Source organism: Leptodactylus fuscus, chromosome 1 (genome assembly GCF_031893055.1).
Source record: "Leptodactylus fuscus isolate aLepFus1 chromosome 1, aLepFus1.hap2, whole genome shotgun sequence".
NCBI lineage: Eukaryota > Metazoa > Chordata > Amphibia > Anura > Leptodactylidae > Leptodactylus > Leptodactylus fuscus.
Genome location: NC_134265.1, coordinates 303,458,799 through 303,465,198, shown reverse-complemented (window position 1 = coordinate 303,465,198; position 6,400 = coordinate 303,458,799).

Genomic DNA, 6,400 nt, shown 5'->3' with positions numbered 1-6,400 from the left:
TTCATGGCTCTATCAATAGATGTTATTGTAAATCCCACTCATAGAAAAGATATCTGCTACGGCTGTGAAACATTTCCAGTTGACTATGATGCTTGCTGGATTCTGACTGAACATTGTGACCTGGCTCTGAGGTTAGATATGGAATATGCCAAGTCACAGTGAGCCGTAACATACAGTATGTTATCAGTAAATGTTCTAGTTGAGCACGTTGTAAGCTTCTCAACATTGACAAGGTTGTTGGTCGCTTTTAACTAAGTACAATAACTGGCATACCTGACTTTCATAAATGGAAGTTAAAGATAGTTGTAGAGGTTAACTACTTGTATGTCCAGTAACATGTAAAACCTTCAGCGTATCTTGACATGTTTCTGTGCTTTTCACTCTCTGGAACATTGTACCTGTAAAATGAAACTATATTGTGACGGTCTCACCTTCTCTTATGCCCAGTAATTGCAAGGCTTACCTGTAGTGATGAGCGAGTAGTATTCGATCGAATACCTCGCCAGCATAGGAATATGTGTAATCGGCCGAACACCAAGGGGTTAAACACTTCGAATATTCAATGCATTTAACCCCTTGGTGTTCGACCGATTACTCGCATTACTATGCCGGCGAGGTATTCGATCGAATACTACTCACTCATCACTTATTACCTGGCTATACAGTTCCTATGCAGCGGCCAACAATGTAAAGATCATATAAGGGGTATCTAATGGGGGATAAGGCTGATATGACAAAATATTGATCTTGTGCATGAACAGCCTTATGTAGGCCACTTAAGATATCTATTAGCCAAACGATCGACCAACAACTATTCCATGGACTCCCCTCATGCACTTGCATGCTTAGCTCATTGAGGCATACCTGAATAGGGGGAAACTTAGAATGCAAATCGGTAGGTTTGGCCAACGATCATCCAATGTGTATAATGTGTATAATGTGTGTAGCTTTAATCCTTTTGGACAGATTGAATTAGGTTACATTAACTGAACAAGACTACAATCTTTGCTGCAGTTACAGGTGGATTACAACCATTGCTTACATTGGGTTAGCTAATGTCAGACTGAAATCTACTGTGAACAAGCTTGTGTTATCATGCATACTGTGACTCATTACAGAAACTTGTTCTACAACACTGTACTTTATATTACAGCAAATCAGTATATAGATGTTTTATAGTAATGTATAATACTACTGTAAATGTAAAACCTTAAAGGCGTTTTCCCACGTACATAACCATATTTAAATTTGTAGAAAATTAAATTTTTTTGTAAATATAAATAATTAAAAATTTGCTCTCACCATGTTAGTGAAGACAGTCTTTGCCTTGATTTGTTGGCAGTGGATACAACCATGAATGAAGGAACTTTCTATGCTTGGGCATTTGTCAGTAACCCAGCCATGAATGCCCCTATTCACCTTGCCCCATTCCCCAACAGTCTGCTCTGGGCTCTGCCACTGCTGGCTTGGGAGTCGCATACGTGATTGACAATAATGGCATCACTACATGGCCTCTGCTTGTTTCCAGTTATTTCACCAAGACAGCTCCCTGCTTCACCATTGTACTCAAATCTATCTGTGTTCAAAGGACATAGATAAGTTGAAGTTTGCTGACCAGGACATTGGGATAGTAGCCAACATCTGGGACTCTTCCACTGATATCAAGATCTGATTGTGAGTTATGTGAACATGGCTCAGTTTACACTATTGTTACATCTTCCACTTATAATGTAAGCCATATTTGTAATACAACTTCTATTGTTCCAGGGACTCCAGTGGGTAAAAATCCATATTAGGCCGGGGCCCCACGGGACGTAAACGCCACGATTTGCCCGCAGTGGAGATGCTGCGGGAAAAATCGTGGCGTTTTACAGTGCAAGCAAAGGGGATGGGATTCATGCGAATCCCATGCCCACTTTACGGAAGAAATCGCAGCACGGACACGCTGCAACTTGCAAAGCCGTTGCGGCTTTGCAAATCGCATCATGTCAATTATATCTACGGAAATGCCGGCGGCTTTTCTGTAGATATAATGTTAAGAGAAAGTTTGTAGAAGAAAACTCTGTGAACTTTCTCTTATAAGCTGTAACATCTCTGCCTGTTCGGGCCTCTGCGCCACCCTCTGCTCGCGTGCTGCGGCGCAGGAGGCGTGTGCAGTTTGATAATCTGCTTAAAGTTTTTAGTTGCACTGTGTGAACACGGCTCTAGTCCTTAATTGGATTTGCACCACACCCGTCTTCTGCCAAGGTTGCCTCTGTTCATTAAGTGTTTGATTTTGTCTTGCCTGTGATTGACAGCTTTCCTTCCTATCAGGTTCAGGGCAGGTTCTTCCTCCCCTATTTAGTCTTGGCTCACAGTCACACTGGTGCCGGTTATTGCCTCTTGCTTTCTGGTATCTCTTGCTGTTTATTTACTTGTACTCTAATCCTTGACCTCTGCTTTCCTACTGACAATTCTTTTGGACTCTGATTTGGCACTGCATCGCTCTCCTGTTACCGAACCCTGGCTAGCTGACCTCCCTTTGTTGTTGTTCGTCTTGTCTGCGTTTTGTGTTTCACATATTCAGGGAGGGACTGTCTTCGTGGTTGTCGCCTATTACCTAGGATAGGGTCTGGCAATAGGAAGGGAAAGCAGGGGGCTTCAGCTTAGGGCTCACTGTCCCTTGTGCCCCTCCCTCCAGGGTTCACCAGCAGCTTCTGGGGAATTATCGTCTGCTATTCCCTAACATAAGCGCTGCGGGAAGAACCGCAATGCGTTCACGCCGGGGTTCTTTCCGCAGCGCGTTAGTGCTGCGATTACGGCCCGTGGGGCCTTAGCCTTACAGTGTTTAAATACTTTTAGCACACATGTGATCTTATATCATAGCAATTGTAGATATTGATTGCTACACTTCTCGTGTCTGCAAAATCAAGTTATAAATTCTTGCTTTAGGCTAAGGTCGCATGCAGCGGAATTGCAATGAAAAACACAATCCCAAAAATACTATTTTTTTTTATAGAAAAAAATACAGTTTATGGAAAAAATACAGCATTTTTGCAGGTAAAAGTCACATGCTGCATTTTCCGCAACACATCATTTCCACAATGTGTGGATGAGATTTATTAAAATCTCACTCACTTTGTGACTGTGACTGTAGAATGCAGCGTTTTTTTATTTGATGGTTATTGAATAGCCAAAAATGGTGGCTTCAGCCTTAAGTAACTTTACCTGTATTATGATTTATTGTACCTACTGCTATGTCAGGTTGTTCTTGGGCTATACTCCTTCTTCATGAGAACCTGCGTCCACATCCATTGTGTAATATTTTCATCTAAGCAGTAGCAATGCCTTTCATGTAAATACACATTTATATATAGTTTAAGGTCCTGACCTGTAATATCATAGCCATTATTACGGAAATTCCACAATAGTTCTTGATGGATTTGTTTAGAAATTAAAAAAAAAAAAAAAGTCATAGCATGAAATAAATAAGTGATACCAGCTTTCCTCCGATCTCCACCAATCTTGAAGTGATGTTGTCATATTATTTACATAACTCCTTAAATTTCCTTTAAATCCCTGACAACCCTTTTAATTTACTCTTCATTGCATTATTAAGAACAGACTACATGCAGCTCAAATGTGGAACACTATAAAGGGTATATATACTTTTGCAACCAATCAAAATAAAGCAACTTTGCAAAATGTTTTGTCTCGTGCTATCATAATATAACTACAATGGTTACTAATGCTCGTTCACACTAACATGTGTCTCTCCGTCGTTTTTGTCCGCATGGGGACCTGAAAGACAAAGAGCCTGTCCGCTAAAAAAGGCGGTTACCCCATTGAATACTGAAACCAGAAGAGTCAGATGCGAACCTAGCCTACTATAAACAAAATGTGTGTAGTCTGATTCTGCAGTCCCCTACTTCTTGCTTACTTACAGTACGTATGGTTCACATCTGCGTTCGGTATTCCATTTGGGAAATCCACTTGGGGACCCCCGAACAGAATACTGAACACATTAAAAAGCGTTTAGCTAAGAAACCACACAAACCCCATAAACTATAATGGGGTCTGTGTGTTTTCCGTCCAGTGTCCGCACGAATCATGCGGAGAGAAACATGCTTCTTGCACCGAACGTAGATGTGAACCAGGCCTAAAGAAGTAGGGGACAGATGGATGGCAATATGAATGAAAGAACTTATCCTGACATGCTTGGGTGGTGGCACGTTGTTGTTATTGCAAGGAGAAGCTAATCTACAAGTGAAGCCACACACCCTAGAATTTAAGGGCACATTGTTGGCAGAACTCACAGTGGGAACAGTATACAGACACAAAGAAAAAACATATGCCTTGTAATGAATTAGACTGTGAATAGGGAATATGTACCTGTAATTAACAAAAAAAAAAAAAATTGGAATTGATATAGAGGTATATGTACCAAGTGAGAAAATTCGAAGAGTGGTAAATAGGTACATTAAAATTTAATTTTTATTAGATATATAATAAAAGATCACTAAATAGTAGGGGGATAATTATACTCGTGAGTCAAAGTATACAAACGGAGGCTAAAAAGTGATACTAAATGTTAGCCTTATGGAGCGTTCACACTACCGTCAGTGTCCGACAGGTAGTGTCCGCTCCTGGTGTCTGTTCAAAATCTGGCACGGACATTAGGAGCGGACACTAGCTGTCTCCGTGACACTTGTTATTCATTTAAATGGCGATCGGGTGCGTTCTTTTGCACTCCGTGCCTGTCCTTCACTGTCCGCTTGTAAAGATGTCCGACTTTTCAAGCGGACAGAAAAACCCGACATGTAGGTTTTTTCTGTCCGCTTGAAAAGTCGGACAACTTTACAAGCGGACAGTGAAGGACAGGCACGGAGTGCAATAGAACGCACCCGATCGCCATTTAAGTGAATGACAAGTGTCACGGACACAGCTAGTGTCCGCTCCTAATGTCCGTGCGAGATTTTGAACGGACACTAGGAGCGGACACTACCTGTCGGACACTGACGGTAGTGTGAACGCCCTCTTAGTGTGTATATTGGTAACAAGGGTATATATAAAGACCCTAACCATGGTGGTGATGATCCCCACACTATATGGCCAAGATACACCCCCTGATGACCGGGTGCACCTGGTTCATCTAATGGGCAGCTATAGCACACCAAACACCCAGAGTCTAAGAGAAAACACCCATATATCATCAACCTCAGAATGTAAACGGATGAACTAATACACACACACAGATAGATTCACAGTAGTAGAGCTCTAACTACCGCTAACCTGGAGGGCAAGATTGCTGCCCCCATCACTAAAGCTGACAATCACTAAAAATAGAGGCGTTTGCCACAGAAGTGACCCATCCACTCATATGCACACATGAACAATGGCCCCACAGATCAGCCTGACGCGTTTCCTCTGGTTTTCCAGTCCAGTCCATCAGAGGCTATATTAGACCTATATTGGAGCATTAAACATTCATCTCCCGTTCAAGTGTGTGGCTTCACATCACAAGCCAACCAGCATTACATACACATGTTGTTGCTCCTACTTGAACGGGAGATGAATGTTTAATGCTCCAATATAGGTCTAATATAGCCTCTGATGGACCGGACTAATGAAAACCAGAGGAAACGCTTCAGGCTGATCTGTGGGGCCATTGTTCATGTGTGCATATGAGTGGATGGGTCACTTCTGTGGCGAACTCCTCTACTTTTAGTGATTGTCAGCTTTAGTGATGGGGGCAGCAATCTTGCCCTCCAGGTTAGCGGTAGTTAGAGCTCTACTACTGTGAATCTATCTCTGTGTGTGTATTAGTTCATCCCTTTACATTCTGAGGTTGATGATATATGGGTGTTTTCTCTTAGACTCTGGGTGTTTGGTGTGTTATAGCTGCCCATTAGATGAACCAGGTGCACCCAGTCATCCGGGGGTGTATCTTGGCCGTATAGTGTGGGGATCATCACCACCACGGTTAGGGTCTTTATATATACCCTTGTTACCAATATACACACTAAGGCTGACATTTAGTATCACTTTTCAGCCTCCTTTTTTTATACTTTGACTCACGAGTATAATTATCCCCCTACTATTTAGGAATCTTTTTTTATATATCTAATAAAAGTTAAATTTTAATGTACCTATTTACCACTTTTTGAATATGTGCCTGTAATGGCACAAATCCTGTGACTATGGCTGATCTGTAAATTTGGTAATAGTTTTTGCATACCACGAGAACTTGTCAGCTCCTGGGTGTCACATATGTAATGGATAATAAACAATACAATGTTGCTAAATAGGGTATTTACTACTTATGTGCCTTTGTATACACGTTGGAAATATTATAGCAGTTTACACTGTGTGTCAGAGGAAAAGGAGAAGTCTATGTGTCTGTGCACAAGTCCCTGGCCTG